The sequence below is a fragment of the Scyliorhinus canicula genome, chromosome 20 (assembly GCF_902713615.1).
Source record: "Scyliorhinus canicula chromosome 20, sScyCan1.1, whole genome shotgun sequence".
In the NCBI taxonomy this organism is placed as follows: domain Eukaryota; kingdom Metazoa; phylum Chordata; class Chondrichthyes; order Carcharhiniformes; family Scyliorhinidae; genus Scyliorhinus; species Scyliorhinus canicula.
This window is the reverse complement of record NC_052165.1, coordinates 50,015,441-50,040,888: the sequence shown is the minus strand read 5'-3', so window position 1 is coordinate 50,040,888 and position 25,448 is coordinate 50,015,441. Positions and strand designations below refer to the sequence as shown.

The 25,448-nt window shown below is 46.6% G+C and overlaps 1 protein-coding gene across 4 annotated transcripts in view; it reads right to left on the bottom strand.

Moving 5' to 3' along the window:
• si:dkey-82f1.1 (DENN domain-containing protein 2A) overlaps positions 1–25,448 on the bottom strand; it is a 125,779-nt gene that overhangs the window by 75,988 nt on the left and 24,343 nt on the right. The window contains exon 1 of one of the 4 annotated variants that reach the window (XM_038780624.1): positions 11,151–11,171. The exons of the other annotated variants lie outside the window; for them this stretch is intronic. The gene's annotated coding sequence lies outside the window, so the exon portion shown is untranslated. Of the gene's footprint in view, positions 1–11,150; positions 11,172–25,448 lie in introns of those variants that run through there. 4 annotated transcript variants of the gene reach the window in all.

Sequence of the window (25,448 nt, the reverse complement as noted above, 5' to 3'; positions counted from 1 at the left end):
GTGTAGAAGTTGTTGGAAACTTCTACGTCATAAGTTGCCGCATGATAACTTAAAGTACGCTTTTAATGTAGTGATTGGTGATGGGGCTTGTTCTTAAAAGATAGTGGCTATTAAATGTACCAGCATTGTGAAAGTTTTCAGATGGATTGAAGTACATTATCCACTGAATAAAGTGAAATTCCACTTTGAACAGTACTGAGATTCGGAGAGGTCGGTGTGGGGAGCGGGTGGAGCAGCCTCATGTAGGAGCACAAGTTTAGGGCCACTGCTGTTCTCGCTGGCTCGGTACCCCAAGCTCAGTAGTAGTGGCTGCCCTGAGGTGTGTGGTGACAGTGGCGGAAGTATATGGGGGAGGAGGGGGGTGCCGGTATGGGCATCAATTTGTGACAACAACCAATATGCACTGGGGGGGCTCGATGGGGGTTTTGCGGGATGCAGCAAGCTGGGATTGAGCGGTTTGGGGACTTGTTTATGAAGAGGTGCTTTCTATGTTTGGAGGAATTGGAGGAGGAGTTTGAGCTACCTGGTGTGAATGGATCCCGCTACTTGCAGGTGAGGGACTTGTGTGGAAGGCACGTTTCGACCTTTCGCACTTGCCGCCCCAGGATATACAGGACAAGGTGGTATCGAAATGGGAGTGGGGGAGCGGAAGGTCTCGGATATTTAAAGAGCTCATGGAGTGGGAGAGAGTCCCAATAGGGGAGGTGAAGCGAAAGCGGGAGGAAGAAACTGGGCAGAGAATTAGAAGCGGGGTCCGTGGGAGGATGTCCTGAGTAGAGTCAACTTGTCCCTCGCCGTGTGCCAGGATCAGCCTGATACAATTCAAGGTGGTCCACAGGGCCGCATATGACTGTGGCCTGGATTAGCAAGTTCCTTTGAAGGGGTGGAGGACGGTGTGGGCACCTGTGCGGGAGGGCACGCAAATTATGTCCATATGTTTTGGCAAGTCCCAGGCTTAGGGGATTTTGGCAGGGATTCGCCGATGTCATGTCAAAGGTATTGAAGTTACTGGTGGTTCCGAGTCCAGAGGTTGCGATTTTTGATGTGTTGGAAGACCCGGGAGGCCAGGGGTGAGAGAGGATGATGGTTTTGGCCTTTACTCCCAGGAAGCCCGGAGACGGATCTTATTGGCGTGGAGGAAGTGGGAACTCCCAAAATCAGGGTATGGGTTAGGTGACATGGCATGGTTTCTCAGGCTTTAGAAGATCAATTTAGCCCTGAGGGTTTCGATGCTTGGGTTTGCCCGGAGATGGCAGCCGCTTATCGACTTCTGTGGGGAAAATTAGGGAGGGGAGGACTCTGCACAGGTTCCAACTTCAATCGAAGACTTTCAATAGTTCCGGCTCACTAAACTGGGATAATTTCCCAGGATTCTAATCTAATTCCTAGGTAAGTATACAACTGATCCACCGCACCATTCCCCCCCAATTCGACCTGACCACACTACGAGCACCCCCCTGAACCCCGACTTCCCCTCCCGATGCCCCTAATACTCCCCAACCTCATACGTCTCACCCCCCCAACTAAGATCCTGAACCCCCGACCTGACCTGTCCCTCACACCTTACCTACAAAACCCCTACTCCCTTACCCAACTACCTAACCCACTCTAACCCTCTTTTCCACTTACCTTATCCACCCTCCCTCTTTACCTTCTATCTGTTGATACCGTACCCTGGCGTGGTCAATTCCAGCCCCATGTACCCTGCCCCGGAGTCACAACACAGGTGAATGAACCAATATTTTTTATATAAGTACCAGAAGTCTTTGGCCCTTAGCTGCCCAATAATCACAGTCACCAGGTTTGTAAATGTAAACACGATTACTGTTTATTTATAACAAATACAATAATGAAATGTGCAGCAAACATAACTGGTTAACTATTAACTAATATCCAATTCTCACTTTATCTTGCTCCGCACCTTATATAGGGTGAAAAGGGGTAAAATCACAGGTGAATGAAAGAAATAGTCTTTGTTTCAGGTGCTAGTTCTTAGCACTCTTTTCTTCAGAGCAAGCTTGCAGCTTAACATTTATGGTTTACAGCCTGTAGCGATCTTCTTTGTAGATTATTATTATAGATTAATTCATTCAGAGTCTATGTAGTGTTTAGGAATGCAGTACTTGCAGCTTTTTTTCTACGGGGCCCTTACTTCTGTTCAAACTTTGCTTTTAATTCATGGTTTGTATTCAGGCCTCTGTAGTTTCAGGAATACAGAACTTGCAAGCCTTCGAGAGAGAGAGAGAGGAGAGAGATAGCACTCCACAGCTTGGCTTCTAGGAGAGAGGTTAGCAGGTTCACATCAGCCATTGTGGAGAATTAGAAGGGTCTGATGTCCTTCTTGGCTCCAGAATCAAAACTGAAAACTTGGAACTCTGAAAAGTATTCCAGTCGCATAGGATCCAGTCACCACCTGTTACCAGGCAGAGCACAGCCTCTTGGGCCAGTTGATTTGGTCACCAGCCAATCAATCAAACCCTATCTCTCTCACTGGTGCCGCAAAGTCTTCATCTACAGTTTAAACCAGCACCAAATAGCAGAATGATTTAAGACCATAAGACATAGGAGCAGAATTAGGCCACTCGGCCAATCGAGTCTGCTTCGCCATTCAATCATGGCTGATATTTTCTCATCCCCATTCACCTGCCTTCTCCCATAACCCCTAATCCCCTTATTGATCAAAAACCTATTTATCTGTTTTAAATGCACTCAGTGATTTGGCTTCCACAGCCTTCTGCGGCAAAGAGTTTCACAGATTCACCACCCTTTGGCTGAAGAAATTCCTCTCATCTGTTTTAAAGGATTGTCCCTTTAGTCCGAGATTGTGTCCTCTGCTTCTAGTTTTTCCTACAAGTGGAAACATCCTCTCCACGTCTAGGCCCGCAGTATCCTGTAAGTTTCAATAAGATCCCCCCTCATCCTTCTAAACTCCAACGAGTACAGACCCAGAGTCCTCAACCGTTCCTCCTATAACTTCTGGATTCTTCCACTTGCCTGAAAGATACAGGCTACTTTAAAGTGACATGTCCAATCACCATTCACAGATCAAACAATAAACAGCAAAATAAAGGGAAAATAAGTGAATAAACAGAGAGGACCCTTACACTGTAGCTTTTCAAGCTTTAGGACACTTTAATTACCAGAATATGGCTGCTACTACTGCCTTAAAAGGGGGGATGTTGAGCATGTTGCCTTCACTGAGTGGTCTCCAAGGTTTCTTGTGCTGAGTCAGTGGACGATTGCCCAGAACATTGGAGGAAGGCCCAAGTGGGTATTTTCTGTCTGTCGTCAACCTAATAAAATAGGGGTTCTTCTCCTGATTGGAAGATTTAGGCAATTGTCTTCGGGACAGTCAGAGGTTGACTGAGAATCTGCCCATTTCCCAATGCAACCATTTCTTAAATTCTTGTATTGGAAACACTGTGGTCTCTGTACCACTGATCCTCTGGAAAAGTGTGGGCGAAATTCTCCGACCCCCACGACGGGTCGGAGAATAGCGGGAGGGCCTTCCCGCCATTTTTCCGCCCTCCCGCTATTCTCCCCCCCCCCCCCCCCCGCCCAACCCCGACACGAATCGCTGCCGCCGTTTTTTTACGGCCGGCAGCAATTCACAGCTGTTCGATGGGCCCGAAGTCCCAGCCCTTTACGCTGTTTTTACGAACGGCAAACAGACCTGGTCTGGCCGTTCGTAAAAACGGCGGGAACAACTCGCTTTTTATAACCATGGCACCGATTGGCACGGCAGTACCACGGCCGTGCCAAGGGTGCCATGGGCCCTCGATCGGTGGGCACCGATCGCGGGCAGCGGGCCCGATGCCCGCGCACTATTTGTCCTTCCGCCGCCCCGCAGTATCCATTCGCGGGGGCGGCTGAGGGCATCCCGGCCCGCGCAATGCGGCGTTTTCGCGGCAAATACACGATGACGTCATCCGCGCATGCGCGGATTGGAGTCTTCCAATCCGCGCATGCGCGGCTGACGTCATATGACGCGTCAGCCGGCGCTAACTCCGGCAACGGGGCTTAACGAAATTCGTTAAGCCCGTGATGCCGGAGCTTGCGGCGTCGGGCTGCTAGCCCCGACCGGGTACCAGAATCGGTTCCCGGTCGGGGAAAGGGGCGCGCTGGCGTCAAACCCGCCCGGGTGTTGACGCCAGCCTTACAATTTCTCCAGTCCGTTTTGGGAGAATCGCGCCCTGTGTCTTTGTCTCTTAACCCTACACCCCCCCCCCCCACCACCCCCCCCCCCCCCCACCCCCCCCCCCCCCCCCCCCCCCCCCCACACCACACTTACCAAAGGACTGTAACTCCAGTTTATACATGCCTCCTGTTATACCCTCCTTGCTCATAGAGGCCATTTACCAAGCCCACAGAGTTACATGTTCCATTGCAAACCCTGTCTCGGTACATAGACAGCTTCCAATCAAGGGAGGATGTTTTTACTGTTTTTAAGCCCTACCAAGGAGACCACTGACTTTATTTCACTCCCCTACAATATACCTGATGTGAATTAGTACATAACCATAGCAATGCAATAAGAGAGGAAATAACAGGAAGACACCATTGTCTGTCAGACAAAGAAGCCACAATAAAATATGTGAACTGCTCAGCGTTCTATTTTTCCAGACACTCTACATTTCACTTTGGCACTGTGCCCAGAACTAGGAAAGTTTTAACTCTCGTCCTGGCTTATTCCTTTACTTGTACTCCATTAACTAAATTAAACACACAAGATCAGTCATTTCATGACTAAATTTGGTCAAGAAAATTCTCATGACAATCACAAGCTGCGTCATAATGGGTAGTTGGGACTTCTGTAGTTTTTTTTGTACATTTAGTGTTTTTGCATAGCACAGTGCCTGAGCCATCATCGCAGGACTGAATATAGATTCTCTAGACATTAACTTCAGAGTGGAAAACTAGATCACAACAATGTTTTTCACTGAAGAATATTTAAATACTTAAAAAACATTTCTGCAAGAGGGAAAAGGATAAACTCACTCTGTGCCATAGAAACATTCATGAAGACCTCTCTACTATGCCGCAACAAGAACATAAGAACTAGGAGCAGGAGTAGGAAATTCAGCTCCTCAAGCCTACTCTGCCATTCAATACGATTATGGCCGATCTCCCCTCGGCCTCAACTCCAGTTCATGCCCGTTCTCCATAACCCTTCAACCCATTACTAAATTAAAAATCTGTCTATCTCCTCTTTAAATTTATTCAATGTGCCTACATCCACTGCACTCTGGGGTAGTGAATTCCACAAGTTCAATACCGTTTAAGAAATAATTCTTTCTCATCTGTTTTAAATCTGCTATCCCTTATCCTAAAACTATGTCCTCTCGTTCTAGATTGCCCCACAAGATGAAACATCCGCTCTACGTCTACTTGTCAATACCTTTTATCATCTTATACATCTCAATTAGATCTCCTCTAATTCTTCTAAACTAGATAGGGTATAGGCCTAAACTGCTCAATCTCTCTTCATAACTAACCTCTCATCTCATCTCCTCTGAACTGCCTCTAATGCAATTATATCCCTCCTCAAATAAGGAGACCAAAACTGTCCACAGTACTCCACGTGCGGTCTCACCGATTCCCTGTACAGTTGCAGCAAGACTTTGCTATTTTATTACTCTATTCCTTTAGCTATAAAGACCAAAATTCCATTGCCTTCCTTATTACCTGCTGTACCTGCATGCTAGTTTTCGGCCATTTATGCATGAGGATGGTCATATCCCTCTGTACCGAAACACTCTGACGTTTCTCTCCATTGAGATAATAAGATGCCTTTTCCATTTTTCTGACCAAAATGAACATAGAAACATCTAGGGATGCTTTCCCATTGCAGTTCTGGAGAAACCTTTTGAAGATCACCCAGTGGCAGTGACAAGCTGAGAGAGTCACAAATGTTCAGAAGATGCCAGGTTTGATCCTGAGGTATGGTGAGCTCAGCCAAATGAAGGGTAAAGAGAGATGGAAAAAGTGCAATGGGTTTGCCGGGTTGGGGTGGTTATGGAAATAAGGATGCAAACATTGTACTATACCCTTACATGAGCATAAATGGCAAAGTTCCCACTCTACATCGTGACTCCTGCTGGAAGTGCACATAGATATCGAAGAATTACAGGATTAGGGATGGTTCAGATAATCTCAGTTGATTCACCTGCCCAGACTCTCATGGTTCATACATAAAAAAACAGATGCCTGAGTAAGACACCAAAAGTTTTAGCATCTGTCCTGAAACTCTAGCTGTATAAAGACACAAACCCCTTCAGCAGAGGAAGAAATGGGAGAAGATGTGGCCAAGAAAAATATTCCTTTGGCTAATTCCAACCGTATCACTAAATAGACTCATAACAAATCTCTAACCAAACCTTTCTCAATAACCCCTTCACATCATCTTCAAAGAACTCTTTGGGGGAATTCTCACAGGCAAGGGGAGGCTGATTAAATGCACTGAAAGTGACATTATATTGGGATCCCAACATTTTCATCCAGCCAGGTTTACGCAAGCAGGGAAGCTCTGCGCAACAAGGTAATTGGGTTATTCGAACAAGCAATTAGGTGTCTCTTTAACACTGCTTTCTGGCTTTAATACTCAGAGGATCTATTACCCGACTGCCAGCAACTTGCCAGGCTCATCCAGATGAAAACAAAACAGTGGGGAGTACTTCTTCAGTGAAACTGACAGGCTGGGAAGCATTTATTCCAGTCATTTTCAAGCTCAGGGTGAGTCATGGGCGGGATTGGGAGGGTCGCGGGGCCATCGGCCGCAGCGTTCGCGATCACTGGAAAAAAGTGCCGAACGCCACGACTGCTTTTAAAAGTATCGTCTGCAACCGGCCCTTCAGGATGTCCTGCACATGCATTCCCCCTCAGCAATGCTCAGGCCTGGATCCCAGAGAGGCAGACTGCCTCCTCCTGATGTCAAGCACGCTGACCCAGGAGCCGATTTTTTAATTTAATTTTTAAAAAATCGTTGGGGTCTTCTCTCCAGAAGCGACGGCAGACAGCGGGTCACACACCCATACACTGATGTCAAGTGCTCTGGGCTTGGGAGAGATTCCTCCATTTTGTAGCTGCCAGCAGTACTGGTTTGAGCTCCAGGGCCTCTGGTGAACAACCCATGTGATGAAGCTGAAACCAGGAACAATATACAGATGATTTCTTGAGGTAAGGGTTTATTAATTGTTTAAATCAGGATGCTAAGTTTGTGTGTGCTATATGCAGGGAAGTACTGGCAAATGAAAGATTAAATCACTCAAAATTTACAAGCATTTGAAGACTATGCATGGCGAGTTCCGAGGACAAACCTCTTGATTTTCTTCCACTGATGCAGTGAGACCGTAAATCATCAGCTGAATTACTCAGCAGAAATGTAACATTGAGTGACAAAGCAAGTGAGAAGGTCAGGACCAAGCAGGCTCACCTGTAACATTAAAGATAAGTGAAAATGGTGGGTTGTGAGGTTTGGGCGGCATGGGTCGCGAAGGATGGCCGGTTGGTAAAAATGGGCCCGGGCAAAAATGTTTGAAAAACACTGATTTATTCAGTGAAACTGAACAACTTAAGCCATAGCCAGATGAGAGGTTGTTGCTCACAACATTCCTGTTCAGAGAGTGCTTTCAGTGCTTGTTAGGGGATTGCAAACTTCTTGGAAGTCACTTCACCTATCTTGCACTTCACTTACCTGGGAGCTGCACTTCCCTGCTGCCAGCCTTCATCACAGTATGGGAGCAGCTCATAGTTTATTGTTCTTTGTTCTCCTTTCATGGGATGTGGGTATCGGTGGCAGGGCCTGCATTTGTTGGTCATCCCTAAATGTCCTTAAACTTAGTGGTTTGCCGGTTCTTTCAGAGGATGGTTAAGAGTCAACCAGGTTGCTGTGGGTCTGGAGTCAGATCTAAGTAAGGAAAGCAGATTTCCTTTCCTCAAAGGACATTAGTGAAGCAGACCAAATTGATGGTAGTTTCATAGGCACCATCACTGATACTAGCTTTCAATTCCAGATTAATTAATTGAATTTGAACCACTGTCCCTGGAATATAGTCTGGGCCTCTGGATTACTAGTCCTGTGACATTACCATTATGCCACTATCTCCCCGCTCTTGCACTATACTCATCTACACCAAACTAATTAAAGATGTAAATGATTTACATTTACAAAGCACCTCATCACTTCCTAAATATCCTAAAATACCACACAGATAAATGAAGATGTGCCATTATGTTTGCAAACACCGCACAATTTTGTATGCAGCAAGACCCTGCAAAAGCAGAGATGAATAATATTCACTTTTCATAAAATATGTTGAGAAAGGAAGCTTGGTCACAAGATCCAAAAATCAATGCCTTTGCATATGCCTTGGATCATTACTATCTATCTGTACAGTTTAAACATCTCATCAGAGAGATGACTCTTCTAGCATTTCTAGGGCAGCACGGTAGCACAGTGGTTAGCACTGTTGCTTCACAGCACCAGCGACCCGGGTTTGATTCCCGGCTTGATCACTGTCTGTGCGGAGTCTGCACGTTCTCCCTGTGTCTGCGTGGGTTTCCTCAGAGCGCTCCGACTTCCTTCCACACGTCCCGTGCTTGTTTTGTTGAATTGGACATTCTGAAACCTCCCTCAGTGTACCCGACAGGCGTCGGAGTGTGGTGACTAGGGGAGTTTCACAGTAACTTCATTGCAATGTTAATGTAAGCCTACTTGTGACAATAATAAAGATTATTATTATTTTAGTCCTCCCTCTGTACTGCACTAGAAATCAGCTTTATTGTCCAATAGAAATTGATGATTAGCTACAGGCATGACCTTCAGCTACATGTATTAATTTGACCACATCACCGGTGAATACAATTTGGGGATGCTAGCAGTGGCACTCAGGCAGCCCTGGAGGTAAGAGTGGGGTGGATAACAATCAGCAGGAAGGGGTCTATTGGAGACTAGCAACACTCTTTAGTTCTGCAGTGTGGCTGGGAGGAGCTGCTGGCTCCACCTTCAGACTGACATTCATTTAAAGCCTACCTTTCTGATGGTCTCCATGGATTCCTTGGAGGAATGCCTGTTAGGTTGTGTGCAGCGCACATTTTGTTGAACGCAGTCAGCTGTGTTCTGGCCAACCATAACTTTGCATAGGGAGCCTCAAACAGGTTTGAGTTTCCCGATTTCTATTTGCAAAGGGTCCAAGACATGTTTCAGGTTCCATTACTTTTAATGGCCCTTTGTACCTTCATCAATAGTGGGCAATGCACTACTCTTCTATCATGAGTGTATGCGCATCATGTTGGATGCTTTGTTGCCAGTTTTGCAGACCAGAAACAGGCGTGGGAAAATCGCATTTCTAGGCCACTGTCTTTAATTTAAATACAGAGTAGTAGAATGGAATCTGGAACCAACAACAAAATCTTTAAAACCAGTTTTGCTGCAGGTTAGGGGTCATTAAACAGAGTCTTCGACAGGATCCCAGTGTGATGACGTAATTGTGAATAGCTCTACGGTATATTCCCCTGCTTAATCCAAATGAATAGATGAAAGGAAAACTACAGTGTTATAAAAGATCACTCCATGGAGCACCTGCATGGTATCCTGACTGACTGACATAGCAGCACTAGTGTATCCACAGGGGGAGGGGGGAATTATCTGTTGTCATTCTACCCCAAAACCCATTCCGGAGCCACTGACACCCTCTAAAATTGTTTTAAAAAAATCTTTGCAGCGTCTCACTGCGAACAGGTCATTTCAACATAAAAACAGAAAATGCAAGGTCACAAAGAGAAAGCCAGATAGTCATTTCAGGTGGAACCAATCCCCAAATTCCGATGAGGGGAAACACCCAAACATTAATTGTCCTTTTTTGTTCAAATGGCAACAAACTTTAGTTTATGTTAAGCGTCTTGTTCTTGAGATTTCAAGCATTTATGCTTTTCTTGTCGTCTCATTTTCTTGTATTTCAGCCAACTTCGTGGAAAATCTAGGGAAGCTTCAACACCAAATTAATCAGTGACACATCAGCACATCACTTTACACAAGAGATGTGATAAAATTCATGACATTTCAAGAAAACGTCTACATTTTAAAAAGGAGACAAAAAGTCACTAATCTTAAAATTCACAATTACAGGGAAAACATTTATTACATGATACAAGTGGATCAATGAGGATAGAAAATGAAAAGCACCGACAAGTTTAGGAATGCACACTTCTCCATCTAATTAAGTTTCTTGCTTTAGTTGGGCAGCCCCACTCCATAGGGGATGATGTAAATGCTTGAAGTAACTCAAGCAGGCCTCAAAATTACTCTCAAGGAGTTTGGCAGAAGGCCAGGCCCACAGAAAGGCAGCTGAAGAAAGAGTCGGATTCTTGTCTATAGTATGTAAATCTTCAGGGAGCAAGCCAGTAAGTCAGTGTGCAGTCAGAGTCTCCAGCGCTAAACATTGCCAGGAATAACCCATTGTCCGCTGGAACAAAAGCACGAGCTCCTGCATGTGAGCCAAAAGGGGCCATCTGGCTACTCTGTATGAAAACCAGTGTTAAGAATGTGACCTGTGGGATATCTTTATTTGTGCTAGGAGACAGGCCCTGGAACGAAAGAGAGGACAATGCCCCTTGTGTGAGCTCAGGAATACATACTGTAATGAATTTTAAAAGGTAGGGAAGTGAACCACAGCAGGCCTAAAACCTCAGCATATACAACTAAAGGAAGCAAACCAGTGATAAGAAACCTGACATGCGGTTCATTAGTACAAGCTGATACCAACACTCCATGGCATTTGTACTAATACTTACAAAGCTAGCTAACTTTTTCAAAACCCTGGGAAGTTTGTCGTGGTCTTCGCAAATCACTACTGGTACAGATTCCCTGACATACTGGAAATCTGCACCACTTTAATGTAATTAGTGTTCACTTGGGGAGTGCGCGTGACAAGAAACTTCCCAATATGACCCCAACTATATCCTACACATAAAGCCGGAATGAGCTTGGACACAAGTCCGAACTGTATACATACTGAACTGTATGTTTCACTTTTCTTTAAATAAATTATTTTTAGCAATTCTTGTCCCATGTATGCTAAACATCTGCAGTCAGCGCTTTAGGGTTAGTGCCTGTTTGTCTGTGTTCGTAGAGCAAAAAGAAAAATCAGTACCATTCTTGGCTCCACTTCTACCTGCAGCTGTCACTCCAGAGGACTGAACCCTGCTGTGGGCAGGAAGATTCAGGGTATTCTTGCAAGTTCAGGAATTTCTTCCCCAAATGTTCAATCCTCTACAGTAACACAAGAAAGAGTGCATTGGTGGCACTTGAGTGACAACAGAAAGTAGCAAAAATGTGCCCAAATACCCTGAAAATTCCCCTTACAGATGGGGAAAAATCCCCACAATTATAAGTTTTTTCACTAAATAAGACATGGAATATTAGTTATACAGCCCAACCCTGTGCCGTTTCAGTGTAGCTACATTCTATAGCCATGTATTTGTCCCATTTTCAAGGCTGTACAAGCTAGTTTTTTACATAAGTACCGTTGATCAACTCCCGACAGCTTTAAAATGATTTGTCTGTTCTCCCTTCCATTTCCCCATCTTCACCCCCGATCTGACACTGGGCCAAATAGGGAGGAGTGGATGCACGAACACAGTACAGTAATGAACAGGACATCATTCTATGTATTGTGAATAGCTAAACACATGACTCAGTCATAGTCCACTTTTGAAGCTCTTTTATGGAGCTCGCTGCATTCTATTGCACTAAATGAATCTTGTATCTGAGAGAGGAGAATCATTTGAAGCCGTTAAATTATTTAACTTCCACCCACACATTCAGATTCATCTTATTAGCTTCATCAGTCATTCAGTCTTACATGGAAGGAAGATTTTGTCTGATGGTGCAGGGATAGGCCGGCAGCTCCTGAGATTCAGGTTTTATAGGTTTTGAAAGATTCACTTTGGATTCACCAATGGTGAACTCTGAATATTGATGCAAATGAAACAATCTCCTACTCTTGGCATCCAGCGTCAATATTAAGCACTCCCAGATTAAATAGAGAGCAATGATAATTTATACTGCCCCTCAATTATTTCTAAATTCTGTAGTACATAGGTTAAAGATGCCGAGCAAAGATAGTTAACATTACCCATAGCAGTTCCTCTCTACATAGATCAAAGCTCTCTTTGCACTGTCGCTCAAGCATTTCCAGGTCATGTGGAAAATAAGTAAGATAAAAACCTTAGATCTTTGTGCAGATTTAGAGATTCATGTTACACATCCAATGCATTAAACAACTTCCCATTCCCCAAATTGCACGATTTTCCAGAATCAGATGCGCAGGTTTCATAGAATTTACAGTGCAGGAGGCGGCCAGCCGGCCCATCCAGTCTGCACTGGCCCTTGGAAAGAGCACCCTACTCAAGCCAACACCATCACTCTATTCCTGTAACCCAGTAACCCCACCCAATCTTTTTGGTCACTAAGGGCAATTTATCATGGCCAATCCACCTAACCCGCACATCTTTGGACTGTGGGAGGAAACCGGAGCACCCGGAGGAAACCCACGCAGACACGGGGAGAACGTGCAGACTCCACACAGACAGTGATCCAAGCTGGAATCGAACCTGGGACCCTGGAGCTGTGAAGCAACTGTGTTAACCACCGTGCTAGCCGTGCTGCCTTCAAAGACCACTGGTCTTGAAATTTATTTGTGTTTGAATACTTACCTGGCAGGAGTGAACAATGATCATGAAGCTTGGATTGAATATGTCTCTCTTGTGGGACCACGGAGTGGATTCAAATTTGAATTGGGTTTAGGAGCAGCAAGGAGATGGATTAATGGTTTGCCCCCGTCCACGATGCGCATTGACTTTGTAACCTTGAAAAAGGAATTAAATCCAAATAAATAAAATAAACCATTTTAACATTTGTAAGATGGAAACCGCGCAATGCCGCTTCGAGGCTACGGTCATTATGAAAAGTTGTTTAAACACGTATTTTGCTTGCAGTTAAAAATAATTCAAAGGGCTGCCTTTGGGCATCTGGTCAACAGCAAAGTTGTGACCTCAGAGACCTCCCAAGGATCTGAAATGTCTCTGAATACATGGAGCTGGAGGAATGCCAAAGCCTGTTAACATCTTACTAAAGATTAAGGAAGGAGGTAGACTTCACCAGGTGGGGGAAACACAGATTGGTAAATTAAACATTCCAGCGTCTTGGGAATGGCAAAGCACAACACACGGTTTCTGTGAAAGCACGTTAAAACAATAAGAAGTGCAAAAACTGAAGGTAAAGATTTTTAAAATGTCCCTAGATAAACCAAACTTTCAAAACAACTTCAGAGCAACTTAAAATTAAAAGTTTCAAAAATGTAAAAATTACTCAAGGGCCTGAATTTTTTTGCTCAGTGGGACCCAGAAGCAGACGTGAAATGTGCTTCCAGCCCCCAAACATTACGCTGGCTGGCCAATTAACGGACAGCCAATGTGAAACACGTACTGAGAAAATCTCAGCATTGCCCGGCAGATACCAAGAAAAGTGTGGGTGCAGGTGGGCACAGCGAGCTCCCTGTTGGGGAGAGCGGCTGCGGAGATGCCTCAGGGAGCTGCAGACCTGTACGGATTAAATGAGAGGAAAGGAAATGCAGCAAACGGTGACAATGCAGCACATTCAAGCACCTGACAGCAGGACTAAAACCTCAGCCCTCCGATATCCTTCCTGGTCATGTTTCACCCTGGACATTTCATTCCACCCTGGATTGAGGTGGAAGCAAAAAGTGTGAAGGCAGGTTGCAAAGAAATGTGAAGGCGGAACGGTGGCACAGTGGTTGGCACTGCTGCCTCACAGCTCCAGGGACCCAGGTTCAATTCTGGCCTCAGGTGTGGCACTGCTGCCTCAGAGCTCCAGGGACCCAGGTTCAATTCTGGCCTCAGGTGTGGCACTGCTGCCTCACAGCTCCAGAGACCCAGGTTCAATTCTGGCCTCAGGTGACTGTGTGGAGTTTGCACTTTCTCCCCGTGTCTGTGTGGATTTCCTTCGGGTGCTCCGGTTTCCTCCCACAGTCCAAAGATGTGCAGGTTAGGTGGATTGGCCATGCTAAATTGCCCCTTAGTGTCCAAAAGGGCACAGGGTGGCGGCATGGGCTTAAGTGGGGTGCTCTTTCCAAGGGCCGGTGCAGACTTGATGGGCCGAATATCCCCCTTCTGCATCATAAATTCGATGATTGGCCCATTCGGCAAAGGGCCAACCAAAATCGCTTTTATTTGACTCCTTGATGGGCTTAATTTCCTGCTTAATTGTTGGCAGATGCACCTCCTTTGGGAGGATGTAATCAATGAGCCCAAAGAGTTATGGACCACATTTCTTATGGGGAAAGAGGTTGGGAGAGAGGACGCCTGACAGCAGTTGGAAATATGGGATTTAATAGCAGGTGCTCATTAGAATGATTTAACTCCATCTCTCTCCAGATTGAGAGTCTGGTCAGCTGCTCAGCAGGAAAGCATGTGATTGGTCACAGCCAGGGTCTATTGGGAACGATCACTGCCAAGCAAGTAGATCAGCGGTCAGAATGGGAAGCCGCAGTTCAAGGGGCTGGGAGAGGGCAGTGGCTGCGTCAGCCGATCACGGGAAGGTTTGCTCAAGAGGGCCGACAAAGCATCTTGACAGGCCAGAGAAGCATTCTGACTCCACAAAGCAGCGATGGAAAACATATAGCTGCTGAATCTGGCCACTGTTGTCTCGTTCAGCTGAACGTGTTTCCGAAGCCCATACGTGTTGAGCCTTGCCTCACCGAGTATTTGCTCAATCCAACTTTCAGAGAGGTTGAAGAAAGTACACAGGTGAAAGGGATGAATATCTGGTTCAGATCACAAAGAGACATCATTGTCACATCCTGGACTATGCTATTGTGCAAAAACAGTGAAGAGTAGTAAGTTAAACATTCAGACTGCTGAAAGGCAGACTCAAATTCTTAGCAGCCATGAAAGAGGTTTGCAGAGAGGTTTCAATGGATTAGGAAGTTCACCTGTAAGTTAGTCCTGTCTGATGCTTTCCCATTCAAGTGCATGACTGCAGCCATGCCACTGTGTAACAGTTACTTTCCAATCTATAATTTACAGTCCACATTGCGAAATTAGTTACTTGTTATTAAATGTCCGGTTATACACATATTAAACAGACATTGTAATCCACCACAACCTCGACCACTTTCATTCATGCCCACCATAAGTCTAAAAACCTAAATGGGGGATGATGGTGGGGGGTGGGGGGTGGGGGGGGGGGGGGGGGGTCAGTCGTCGGGGGAAAGTGGAAAACCCAATTTAAAGGAGGAGATAAGAGGGCAGGTTAGCAATGTGGTGGATGGTTACCAGAAAATTAAAGTGAGGGACAGAAAAGGTGACTGTCTTTATGCACCAAGGAATTATAGAAGAGTAGGAAAATCTGACATTCAAACATCTTTGTATCTATATGAAAGAAGCATTCATGACAAACCTAATGAGCTAATGGCACAAATAGAAACAAAAGGTTATGATTTGGTGGGATTACTGAAATGTAGTTACAGGAAGACCAGGGGTGAAATTCTCCGACCCCCACGACGGGTCGGAGAATAGCGGGAGGGCCTTCCCGACATTTTTCCCGCCCTCCCGCTATTCTCCCCACCCCCCACCCAACTCTCGACCCGAATCGCTGCCGCCGTTTTTTTTACGGCCGGCAGCGATTCACAGCTGTTCGATGGGCCGAAGTCCCAGCCCTTTACGCCGTTTTTACGAACGGCAAACACACCTGGTCTGGCCGTCGTAAAAACGGCGTCACAAACTCGCTTTTCATAACCATGGCACCGATTGGCACGGCAGTACCACGGCCGTGCCAGGGTGCCATGGGCCGCGGGCCCGATGCCCGCGCACTCTTTCTCCTTCCGCCGCCCCGCAGTATCCATTCGCGGGGCGGCTGAGGGGCAACCCGGCCCCCGCATGCGCGGGTTTCGCGCAAATACGCGATGACTTCATCCGCGCATGCGCGGGTTGGAGTCTTCCAATCCGCGCATGCGCGGCTGACGTCATATGACGCGTCAGCCGGCGCTAACTCCGGCAAGCGGGCTTAACGATATTCGTTAAGCCCGTGATGCCGGAGCCTACGGCGTCGGGCTGCTAGCCCCGACCGGGGACCAGAATCGGTTCCCGGTCGGGAAGGGGCGCGCTGGCGTCAAACCCGCCCGGGTTTGACGCCAGCTTACGATTTCTCCTCCCGTTTTGGGAGAATCGCGCCCCAGGTGCGGGATTCTCCCCTACCCGGCGGGGAGGGCGGTCACGATGCCGAGGAGTGTCATGAACCACTCCGGCGTCAGGCCGCCCGGAAGGTGGGAATCCTCTGCACCTTCAGGGGCTAGGCCAGTGCCAGCGGGGTTGGCACCCGCGCCAACTGGTGTGGAAAGGGCTTGGCATCGAGCCAACCGTCGCTGAAGGGCCTCCGCCAGCCGGCGCGAAGTTGGTGCATGCGCAGGAACGCCAGTGTGTGCTGGCGTCATCCCAGCGCATGCGCAGGGGAGTTCATCTCCGCACTGGCCATGCCAGAGGTCCACAGCAGCCGATGCGGACGGAAAGAGTGCCCACACGGCACAGGCCTGCCCGCGCATCGGTGGGCCCCGATCACGGGCCAGGCCACCGTGGGGGCACCCCCGGGGCCAGATCCCCCCCCCCCCCGAGGACCCCGGAGGCCGCCCACAGAGGCAGGTCCTGCTGGTAATTACTAGGTCTAATTTACGCCGGCGGGACCGGCCTAAAACGGGTGGCCGCTCGGCCCATCGCAGGCCGGAGAATTGCCCCGGGGGGGGGGAGGGGGGGGGGGGGGTGCTGCCAGCGGCCGCTGACCGGCGCGCCACGATTCCCAACCACGGCAAAATCCCGGTGCCGGCGATTTGCTGGTGGTTGGGGGGGGGGGGTTGTTGGAGAATCCCACCCCAGGTGTGGGAATTGAATACCCAACGGGAAGGGGGGGGGCAGTATTTTGGAAAGATGGGGTGAAAGGAAAGGTGGTGGCGTAGCCCTGCTGGTGAGGAGGGATCAGTGCTGTAATGAGAAATGACATAACACTGGAGATCAGATCATAGAATTTACAGTGCAGAAGGTGGCCATTCGGCCCATCGAGTCTGCACCAGCCCTTGGACAGAGCACCCTATTTAAGCCCACGTCTCCATCCTATCCCAAGTAACCCAGTAACTCCACCTAACCTTTTTAGGACACTACGGGCAATTTAGCACGGCCAATCCACCTAACCTACACATCTTTGGACTGTGGGAGGAAATCAATGCAGACACGGGGAGAAAGTGCAACCTCCACACAGACAAGCTGGGAATCGAACCGGGGACCCTGTAGCTGTGAAGCAATTGTGCTAACCACTGTGCTACCGTGTTGTATCAATGTTGAATCAGTCTGGGTAGAAATAAGAAATAACAAAGGGAAGAAGTCCTTGGTAGGTGTAATCTATAGGGCCCAAACAGTAGTTCTACAGTGGGGCACAGTATAAACCAGGAAATACAGCGGGCTTGCAAGAAAGGTGAGGCAATAATAATGGGTGATTTTGATATGCACATTGACTGGAGGAATCAAATTGGCAAGGGTAGAATTCATTGAATGCATTATAGATTTTTTCCTGGAACAGTATGCTGGGGAACCAACGAGGGAGGAGGCTACTCTCGATTTGGTATTCTGTAATGAGAAGGGATTAATTAATGACCTCATAGCTAAGGATCCATTAGGGAGGAGTGATCATAGTATGGTAGAATTCAAGATTCAGTTTGGGGGCGAGAAAGTGGAGTCCCACATTAGGGTTCTGGAATTAAACAAAGGAAATTGCATGGGCTTGAGGACAGATTGGCCCCTATAGGCTGGGCAGGAAGGCTAAAAGGTAGGACAGCTAATGAGCAGTGCCAGATGTTTAAGGAGATACTCAATTCCTCACAACTAAAATATATCCTAGTGAGGAAGAAAGATGGGAAGAGGGGTAAAAAATTCCGTGGCTAAACAAGGACATTATAAAAGCAAAAAACAAAGTTATATCATATTGCAAAGGCCAGTGTAGACTGGAAGATTGGGTAACTTTCAAACATAAACAAAGTGATACGCAAAAGGTAATAAAAAGCTACAGGAAAGTACGGGAAAAACTAGCACAGAAAATCAAAAAGGATAGCAAAAGCTTCTACAGGTACATAAAAGGGAAGAGAGTCAATAAGGTGAATGTTGACCCCTTGGAAGACGAAACTGGTGAGTTAATAGTAGGGACACAGAAATGGTAGAGATGCTAAATCAATACTTTGCCTCAGTTTTCAAGGTGGAGGATACTAGCACCATTCCTATAGGAACAGGCAATTCGGAGGTAATAGAAAGGGTGGAACTTGCAACAATCAGCATCAATAGGGAAATGGTACTCAACAAACTCTTGGGATTGGGGCAGACAACGCCCCAGAGCCTGATGGTCTACATCCTATGGTGTTAAAGGAAGTGGCAGCAGAGATAGTGAGTGGATCCATTGATTACGATAGTCCAAAATTCCGTGGACACAGAAAGGTTCCAGTGGATTGGAAAAAATGCTAACGTAGCGCCCTTATTCAAAAAAGGGAGGGAGGCAGAATGTGGGAAATTTCAGACCAGTTAGTTTAACTTTTGTTGTTGGAAAATTGTTAGAATCAATTATCAAGGACGGAACATCAGGACATTTGGAAAGCCATAGCGCTATCCATCAGAATCAGCATGATTTTACAAAGCTATTTCACAATCTATATTAATGACTTGGATATGGGGATGGAAGGTTCTGTGGCCAAATTAGCAGATGACACAAAAATAGGTGGGACAGTAAGTTGTAAAGTGGAAATAAGAACCTTACAAATGGATATAGATGGGTGAGGAGAATGGGCCAAAATGTGGCAGATGGAGTTTAACGGGGATAAGTTGAGTTTGTGCATTTGGTCGAAAAAATGGAAAGGCAACTTATTATCTAAATGGGGAGAGACTTTCGGGGTGCCGAGGGATCTGGGTGTCCTCGTGCATGAGTCTCAGAAAACAAGCATGCAGGTGCAGCAGACAATAGGGAAAGCACATGGAATGTTGGCATTTATAGCTAAAGGAATTGAGTACAAAGGTAAAGAAGTATTGTTGCAACTATACATGGCATTGGTAAGACCACACCTGGAGTATTGTGCAGAGTTTCGGCCCCCCTATTTGAGGAAAGATGTAGTGGCATTGGGAGGCAGTTCAGAGGAGGTTCACTAGATTGATTCCAGAGGTGAGGGGTTTATCACATGAGGAAAGATTGAACAGTTTAGGCCTATACTCTCTAGAGTTTAGAAGAATGAGGGGAGATCTAATTGAGGTATATAAGATGCTAAAAGGTATTGATAAAGTAGACGTGGAGCTATTAGAAAATGGATATTGGGGGGGGGGGGGGCAGTCGGCGTGGGAGCGGTTAGAGGCGGCCTCATGCAAAGGTACCAGCCTAGGGGCACTTGTAACGGCACCTCTGCCGTTCTCGCCGGTCCGCTACTCCGCTGGTCCGGTGGTGGCATTAAACATCTGGGGTCAGTGGAGAAGGCACAGGGGGGCGGAGGGAGCCTCAGTCTGGACCCCGATACGCAATAATCGCAGATTTGTCCCGGGCAAGATAGGTGGAGGGTTCCAAAGCTCACATAGGACAGGCATTGAAAGGATGGGGAACCTGTTAGGGCAGATGCCCAAAGCAGGGTCAATTCCTCATCATGTGCTGGGCTTAGCTTAATCCAGTTTAAGGTGGTCCACCGGGCGCACTTGACGGCAACCAGGATGAGAAAGCTCTTTGGGGTTGAGGATAAATGTGCGGGAAGCCCTGCAGATCATGTCCATATGTTCTGGGCATGCCCGGCTCTTAAGTGATTCTGGCAGGGTTTTGCTCAGGCAATGTCCAAGATCTTAGACACTCGACTGGTGCCGAGTCCAGAGATAGCGATCTTTGGTGTGTCAGACGATCCGGGTGTTCAGGAAGTGAAAGAGGCTGACGTCTTGGCCTTTGCCTCCCTGGTAGCACGGGGACGGATCCTTTTAATGTGGAGGGACTCAAAACCCCCGAGTGTAGAGATCTGGATTGGTGACATGACCGGGTTTCTCAGTCTCGAGAAAATAAAGTTTGCCTTGAGAGGGTCCATGGCGGGGTTCTCTCGGAGGTGGCAGCCGTTCCTCGACTTTCTAGGAGCAGATTTGAGGAAAAACTACTTCTCCCAAGTGGTTGTGCATCTGTGGAATTTGCTACCCAGAGTGCGGTGGATGCAGGGACAGTGAGTAAATTTAAGGAGGAGTTAGACAGATTTTTAATTGGTAATAGGTTGAAGGGTTATGGAGAACGGGCAGGCCGCTGGAGTTGAGGCCAGGACGGGATCAACCATGATCACATGGAGGGTGGTAGGCTCGGGAGGCTAAATTGCCCACTCCCGCTCCGAGGTAATGTGTTCTAGGGAGGAGATGTTCTGGCTAATTTTGCAATCTAGCTCTTGGCCTGTAACATTGTAGTTGGCAGATGAGGAATATATCAGCCATGATAGAATCGTGGAGCAGACTTGATGGGCCAAATGGCCTAATTATGTTCCTATATCTTATGAACTTATAAAAAATACTTTACACTTAAGTGTATATAGCACCTCATCACAGCTTTCAAAAATGTCTCACGGTTTTGATGCAGCAACCACTTCCGAATGTCAATATATTAACACAAAGTCCTAATTCTTTTCCTGACACAGTCCATTCTCAGAATATCAATCCTTTTATAAACATTATCCTTACTTGAGTTGTACTGAGATAGCCGAAAATGTTAAAAACACCAAAGGGTCTGTAAGTACGGAGACAGGCAGGCATAATATATACATTTTTGACCCAATGTGTGCAACTTTCATGGGACTGCTTTGTAAAGTAATTTCAGATCCCCATTACATAGTTGTACCTTTTCAGTTGACAGTTACATAGTGCAGCATGCTCGTCAAACTGAACACTCCCGTCTTGTTGCTATAATACGTATTTTGTGGGTGCTCCAAGTGCACAGAGGACAAGACCGATTAGTCTTCATCCTTATGAAACTGACCAAAAGCTGACAAATTTCTGGCACAGATTGCACAACTCCAAGTGTGGTTGTCTGAACTCCTGTGGTACGTAATTATTGTGGTTTCTAGGTCCCAGTCTCTGAAGCCAGTCAGGATTATGGTTCTGTGACTAAAGCTAATCTGATTTAAATTAATTGGAAAATCAAAGCCAGAATTTTATACTTGGAGTGTTCCACACTCCTCACCACTGCATTGCGTCAATCTGTTGTTACTGTTGGGCATATTCTGGCCAGAAGAGCAGCACTTACTGAATGTTTAAAGTAGATATTTCTCTCATTTCCTGCACCTATTAACTTCCCTCCCCTGCTACCATCCAACGGGAAGAGCGAGATCAGCAGCTTATCACTATCTCATCAATAGTACCAACCAAAGAGGTTCCAGAAAGAAAAGTCAGCATGACTACAAAATGGAGCTCTCTCGTTTGGGTTCAAGTTGAATTTTCTATTGAAATTATCAGTAAGAATTTATTTTAACCAAACCCACACGTTTCAGGCAGAGAAACACATCCTCGAATCGTCACCATATCGTCAAAGCCAAACCAAGCCAACAGATTTAAGTTCGTAGGAAAATTTCAAACCAGCAATCTCCTGAGAATTTGCTTGTGATGTCAATGCACTGTTCCTCAACCTTTTGGCTATTGATCCTTCATCAAAATTATATATTAGTGCCCCCTGACTCCCTTAGAGGTAAACCTAAACACGAGTGGACAGCTAAGTAGCCTGTTTAATCCTCTACCCTGTGTCAGCCTGTAATTGGAAGTGTTGGAGCAACTCTCGATAGTCTGTCCAAATCTCTGGACTCTCACACTTCCAAACAATGCCAATACATGCAGTAGTGTTCACAAACGTGCAAGCTGAAGAATGGCAACAGCTGTCAAGATAGTCGAGTGACATATCATCTCGATAGGAGTCCGTCCACTACTCACATCCCCTTCCCAACACCTCAAGGACAGGCTAGACGTCATTCCAGCTAGCCCTGGATCATTCATTTATAATTCACTAAAATCAGTCTTTAAGTGATCCCACCGCTCCTCCCTAATCCAGCTGCCATAAATCAGACAGTCTGCCAGAAAGCAATCCCGTTAAAAAGCAGCAACCCTGTACAGAAGACAGGGTTCCAAGAATCAAAATCTGGGTGTGGAAATGATTCAGCCGCCATTAGCAATTTAGGCATCAAATTCTTTCCATCTCGCAAAGGGTGATGCAATGCATTAAGATCCACATGCTGTGACTCGTATTGTCAGGATGTAGCCTGCAACCAAAATATGGCAAGTTCACAACCTTAACTGCGCTTGTTGGAGACAGCTGTCAGTGAAAACTAAGTGGCAAAAATACAGAATGAACCTCATACTGTATGGCCTGTGGTAGAATGGCACTGCATAGAGTCTTGGGGGTACAAGTACATTCAATATTGATTAATGCTCAATGTTGAGAGATCAGAATGGGGACTTGAATGGAAACTGTCCATAAGGTAATAAATTAACGAGTAAAATTAATTAATTAATGAAATAGGCACGCAAATTATGGGGGCGATCTAACCAAATTGCAACAAGGTCTAGTGACGAGTGCGTTTAGCCGGGTGTTTCCCGCCGCTTCCCGCACGCGAGAATACTATGCTATCTATATCAGGACTTGGTTGCAATTCGGGACCTCAGCAGGGAATGCCCTGCCGAGGCTGCACTTAGTCCTGTTTCCTGCTCCAAGGAGCTCAGCTCGTCAGTGCAGTAAGAGATCGGGGTGCCATTTTTAAATGGCGTCCCAATCTCTCGACTCCCCCAAAGCCCCAACTCTCAAGTCTTGCTCTAATATGCAGATTTGCCAGACAGTGATCCTGCCCACAATGGACGAGATTCAGATCGCGAGGCGGGTGAGCTGGGTAAATCCTGGAAGAGGGATCTCCCGGCACTTACCAGCTACGCCACCATTCTGCCGCAATGCAGCCAGTAGTTCACATCCAATATATTTTTGCTTACAAGATTAATAACATACTATGGTGTAATGAGGTCGGTCTTATATTCAGGACCCTCTTTGGTCGCTGCATGATTAACACCCATCCACCACACTCAACATTCACTCCCTCCACCACTGATGCACAGTGGCAGCAGCATGTCCCATTACCAAGATGCACTGCAGCAACTGACCGAGGCTCCTTCAACTAGCACCTTTTAAACCTGTGACCTATACCAACTATAAAGGGCAAGGGCAGCAGATGCATGGGAACGCCACCAGCAAGTTATCTCCAAGCCACCACACAATCTTGACTTGCAACAATATTGCCGTTCCTTCATGCTGTCAAAAGCCCTGGAACTCCCTTCCTAAACAGCACTGTAGGTTTACCTACATAATAATAATCTTTATTGTATCACAAGTAGGCTTACATTAACACTGCAATGAAGGTTACTATGAAAATCCCTAGTCACCACACTCCGACGCCTGGTTTGGGTACACGGAGGGAAGAATTCAGAATGTCCAATTCACTTAACAAGCACGTCTTTCAGAACATGTGGAGGAAACCGGAACACAGGAGGAAACCCACACAGACAACGGGGAGAGCGTGCAGACTCCGCACAGTCATTGCCCCAAGTCGGGAATTGAAACCTGGGACCCTGAGCTGTTGAACAATGGTGCTACCATGCCGCCTATGGCTGCAGCAGTTCAAAAAATACGGCTCACCATCACCTTCTCAAGGACAATTACGCATGGGTAATAAATGCTGGCCTAGCCAGGGATGCCCACATCCCTTATCAATGAAAAAGGTGGGAATATTAACCACGATTATTAAATAGTGGAGCGGCTCAAAGGCTCCTAGCTTCTGTTTTCTTACATCGCTGTGGTCTGACTATTTTTGAGATGAGCACCATCTCAACCTAGTGTAGTGTGAATGGTCTATTCCCTTAGGAAAGGAAAAGAGACAGAGTGATTTGTGGTGGCAAAGGGGAAATAACTTTCTTTCCTTACACGGACATAAAATAAAAGGAATAATGAAAACTGAATGTGCTCATGGAATTATGCATTCAACTAGAAGCAGTGTCATCAGATTTTTGAAGGGTAGCAGAAGGCCACATAAGTCTACTCCTGCTCCTATTCTAGTGTATTCTTGAGAGCATTACTGAATAACTTCTGTTATATAGGCCCAAGCTTACCAGTGCCTCAGTATTTCGGGAGCAAAATCCAGTTTGAACCAAATGGTTTTGCCATCAGCCCTGACTTCACCTTCACCACCCAGTTGCAACTCCTCCAAAAGATTTTCTTTGTTGGCCACAACGTTTGACCTTCCATAAACTACTTTCCCAAAGTTCCAACACCCTTATCCCATATCAGATAAAACCTACTTGCCCAACACCCCAGCCCAAAACAGATAAAACATATGCCAGACCTGGACTTCTGAGAGATCCAGTCCATCAGCGCAAGTGTGACAGAACAGAACTTTCAGCCAACCATGGAGCCCACTGTGGACACTGTCCCAACTTGCAAAGGTACAGTTACCAACACACTCGGTGGACCACTTGTGAGAATACATGAATGATGTTCACTAATAGAGATGTGGAAAGATGGTTCGATGCCAAGCCAATCCGATGCAACAAAGACCTGTGAATGGCATTCCCAGACTGATCATCAGACAGCAGCTCCCAAAGATACTATTGGTCTCCTTATAGAGGGTGATAGAATCCTGGCAATCCAATTTATACTTTTGCAAAACTGGCCATGCCCAAAAGTATCTCAGGTGATACACATGCAAGCAAGGAGACACGCACAAATATGTACTCTTGACAACCAGCATCCCATATACACACCAGAACTAAGGCACTACCTTCTGCGGCTCAATGGCTAGCACTCTTTCATCGCTGGCAAGACCAACATTTGTTGCCATCCCTAATTGTCCTTGAGCGGAGTGGCTTGCTAGGCCATTTCAGAGGACAGTTAAGAGTGAAGCACAATATGTGGGTCTGGAATCAGGTAAGGATGACAGGTTTTCTTTTCCCAGAGGGGATTAGTGAACCAGGGGAGTTTTTATGACAATACTTTTATAGCTATCATTACAGAGACAATAGTGGTGATCCACCGGCCGCGTTTGAGCTCTTGCCCGAGCGCTGTTGTGGCTGGTGAATGCCGAGCGCGTGTCTCTCGTTGGCTTCCAGGCAGCCATCACGTCTGCGCGGGATCCACTCAAGTCACGCGAGGCGCCATGGTCAGAAACACGTCCACAAGGGGCTTGACCAGAATGATGTGTGCCAAAGCCGGTTTTAAACCAAATTCCAACAAACTTACCCAGGATCCACCAGCCTCCCAGAGAGTGCTGCAGCTGGGCGCCTTTCAGCATCGGTCCACACAGGACCAAGCGGAATGG